The following is a 4,082-nucleotide window of genomic DNA, read 5'->3' as shown; positions in this document are numbered from 1 at the left end:
CACTTGCACGCCCCTTACCGATGAGTCAGCTCTCACCTGTGACAGAAGGAAGGAAGTGGCTGAGGGGTAATGTGAGGGAGTCCGGCTGCAGACCAACTCCTTTTATCTCTCATTTATGTTATGCTCGTGAGAAGAATCAGACAGAAGTGTGCTTGGAGATGTATTGCTTTATGTTTGGGTGTGATTGGTTTTCCTGACTCATCCTTTAGGGGAGAAAAGCAGCCTTTTACCTAGACACCACAGGTCCATGATCACCACAGCTTTTCAGTCACAAAAGACTTTGGGACAACACTAGGGGACAAAACAGCATGTTGTGCAGTTACATTCAAACAATTCTTTAAAAACTGGCATGAGGAGGAGACTGAGTATTCTACGTTGTAAATATTGTTATTCGTATATACTGTAAATGATGACATGGGTGGGCATTAACCGAGCCCGAGGAAACTGGGAACGACCTGAAAATTAAAACCAGACACAGCACAAGCAGCAGCCCTGGGCCACTGAGGAGCAACTTCGACTTGCACAGATGATTTTGGACCATAATGATGCTGACTTTGAGGAAAAGGTGAAACAACTGATTGATATCACAGGCAAGAACCAGGATGAATGTGTCATTGCTTTGCATGACTGCAATGGAGATGTCAATAGAGCCATCAATGTACTGCTGGAAGGAAACCCAGATATGCATTCCTGGGAGATGGTTGGGAAGAAGAAGGGAGTCTCAGGACAGAAAGATGGTGGCCAAACGGAATCCAACAAGGAAGGCAAAGAAAATCGAGACCGGGACAGAGACTATAGTCGGCGACGTGGTGGGTCACCAAGACGGGGGAGAGGTGCCAGCCATGGACGAGAGTTTTGAGGTCAGGAAAATGGGTTAGATGGCACCAAGAGTGGAGCGCCTTCTCGAAGAGGCACAGAAAGAGGCAGAAGAGGTCATGGCCGAGGCAGAGGTGACTCTGGTAGGTGGGGAGGAAGGTTTTCTGCTCAAGGAATGGGAACCTTTAATCCAGCTGATTATGCAGAGCTGGCAAATACTGATAACTATGTCAATAACAGCTGCAATACATAGAACAGCACTGGCCACTTTGAACCTGGTGATAGGATGAGTGCATAGAGGACTGCAACAGAGGAGTGGGAAACTGAAGACGGGAATGAAGATCTTTCCGAGACCAAGATTTTCACTGCCTCTAATGTGTCGTCAGAGCATCTGCCTGTGGAGAATGTGACAATCACTGCTGGTCAGAGAATTGACCTTGCTGCTCTGTTGGGGAAGACACTGCCTTCAATGGGGAATGACTCATCTAATCTGGATCCATCTCAGTCTCCTTCTCTTCTCCAGCCTCTGGTCTTCAGTAACTCGAAGCAGAGCGCCATATCGCAGCCTGCTTCAGGGAACATGTTTTCTCATCACAGTATGGTGAGCATGTTAGGGAAAGAAGTTGGTGATGTTGGTGAAGCTAAAAGTGGAAGCACCACAGGCTCTCAGTTCTTGGAGCACTTCAAGACTGCTCAGGTCCTGGCTCAGTTGGCAGCTCAACATTCTCAATCTGGAACCACCACCACCTCCTCTTGGAACATGGGCTCCACCACACAATCCCTATCGCTGATGCAGTATGATATGAAGAACCCAAATGATTCAACAGTGCACAGCCCCTTTACAAAGCACTAGCCTTTCACCCCGTCTTCAACTGTGATGGAGGTGTTCCTTCAGGAGAAGCCACCCACAGTGGCTACCTCCACTGCTGCACCTCCCCGCCCCAACCCGTGTTCTCCTCTGCCAAGCAAATCCACCTTGACTCCTCAAATGTCTCCTGGGTCTTCAGACAAACAATCCTCCAGTCCTCAGCCAGCTCAGCAAAAACTGAAACAGCAGAAGAAAAAAGCCTCCGTGACTTCTAAGATTCCTGCTCTGGCTGTTGAGATGCCTGGCTCAGCACATATCTCAGGGCTCCGCCTGCAGTTTGGGGCATTGCAGTTTGGGTCAGAGTCTGTCCTTTCTGATTATGAGTCTACTCCCACCACGAGCACCTCTTCAAGCCAGGCTCCAAGTAGCCTCTATACCAGCACGGCCAGTGAATCTTCATCCACAATTTCATCTAACCAGGAGTCCAGTTATCAGAGTGGCCCAATTCAGTCGACAACCTATACCTCCCAAAATAATGCTCAGGGCCCTCTTTATGAACAGTGATCCACACAGACTCAGTGGTAACCCAGCTCCATCTCTTCATCACCCCAAAAGGACTTGACTCAGGCAAAGAATGGCTTCAGTTCTGTGCAGGCCATGCAGTTGCAGAACCCGCAATCTGTTGAAGATGCTACAGGCTCTGCACCTTCCACTTCTAGCATCCCCCCTCTCAGTGAAACGGTATCTGCAAATTCCTTACTGACGACAGCCAATCAGTACTCATCCTCCTTGGGTGGCTTGAGCCACAATGAGGAGATTCCAAATACTACCAGCACACAACACAGCAGCATGTTATCTACTCAGCAGAATACCCTTTCATCATCAACATCTTCTGAGCGGACTTCGACATCCACTATTTTGCACACAAGCATGGAGAGTGAGGCAAATCTTCATTCTTCCTCCAGCACTTTCTCCACCACATCCAGCACAGTCTCTGCACCAATGGTCAGTGTCTCTTCCAGTCTCAATAGTGGCAGGAGCTTGGGCCTCAGTCTAGGCAGCAACTCTACCATCATAGCCTCCACTTGAAGCTCAGTTGCTATGACTTCAGGAAAAGCTCCTCCCAACCTCCCTCCTGGGGTCCTGCTGTTGTTGCCTAATCCATATATTATGGCTCTAGGGCTGTTACATGCCTACCCGCCACAAGTATATGGTTATGATGACCTGCAGATGCTTCAGACAAGATTTCCATTGGATTACTACAGCCTCCCATTTCCCACACCCACCACTCCGCTGACTGGGAGGGATGGTAGCCTGGCCAGCAACACTTATTCTGGTGACCTCACAAAGTTCGGCCATGGGGATGCCTCGTCCCCAGCCCCAGCCACAGCCTTAGCCCAGCCCCAGCATAACCAGACACAGACTCACTACACCATGCAGCAGACATTCCTGAACCCGGCGCTGCATCCTGGCTACAGTTACAACAGCCTGCCATACTACACAGGGGTTCCGGGCCTCCCCAGCACCTTCCAGTATGGGCCTGCTGTGTTCCCTGTGGCTCCTACCTCTTCCAAGAAGCATGGTGTGAATGTCAGTGTGAATGCATCAGCCACCCTTTTCCAACAGCCAAGTGGATATGGGTCTCATGGATACAACACTGGTGTATCAGTCACCTCCAGTAACACAGGTGTGCCAGATATCTCAGGTTCTGTGTACTCCAAAACCCAGCAGGCCTTTGAGAAACAAGGTTTTCATTCCAGTACTCCTGCTGCCTCCTTCAACTTGCGTTCATCCCTAGGAAGTAGGGGGCATCAATCTGGCCACATCTGCTGCCTACCCACCTGCCCCCTTTAGGCACATTCTGACCCCCCATCAGCAGCCTCACTCCCAGATCCTTCACCATCACGTGCAGCAGGATGGCCACACAGGCAGTGGGCAATGTAAGCAGACCAGCTCCATCCCACAGAAGCCCCAGACCAGCAAGTCTGCCTACAACAGCTATAGCTGGGGTCCCAACTGAGTCCCTGACTCTCTTCTCCTGGTCCCATCTTCTGAGAGGGCTTCTCAGCCTGGTAACTATGGAAACAGCATTAAAGAGAGAAAGGAATGTGGGGGAGGTTCTGCTGCACCCACCCCCAGCGGCCCACCCCATGCCTCAGCTTCATGTCTGTACCATCCCCACTCTGTTGTATGTATTATAGGATTTATATTTTCTCCTTTTTTTTCCTTCCTTTCCTCTCCTCCTCCCCCACTGGATTCAAGATTATGAAACTTTGCTGTGGGCCCTGCCCTCCCTTTTCCTCCTCCTGTTCACCCTGGTGGGGTTTGGGGGAGGGGGAAGGGGGGACCCCCAAATATATATCAGCCCAACAGCCCTAAGTCTCCTTCTTTATTATTAGGAAACAAACCAACAACAACAAAAAATGGCATCATGAATATGAACAGCATTGTCAGATGA

General features: G+C 50.0%; 1 pseudogene; it reads left to right on the top strand.

Moving 5' to 3' along the window:
* The first annotated feature begins 391 nt into the window (after positions 1-391).
* Positions 392-3,644, top strand: LOC101271096 (ubiquitin-associated protein 2-like; annotated as a pseudogene).
* The last annotated feature ends 438 nt before the right edge of the window (positions 3,645-4,082 follow it).

This window comes from Orcinus orca, chromosome 10 (assembly GCF_937001465.1).
Source record: "Orcinus orca chromosome 10, mOrcOrc1.1, whole genome shotgun sequence".
Classification (NCBI taxonomy): domain Eukaryota; kingdom Metazoa; phylum Chordata; class Mammalia; order Artiodactyla; family Delphinidae; genus Orcinus; species Orcinus orca.
The sequence above is the reverse complement of the archived record's forward strand: the minus strand, read 5'-3'. Positions and strand labels throughout refer to the sequence as shown.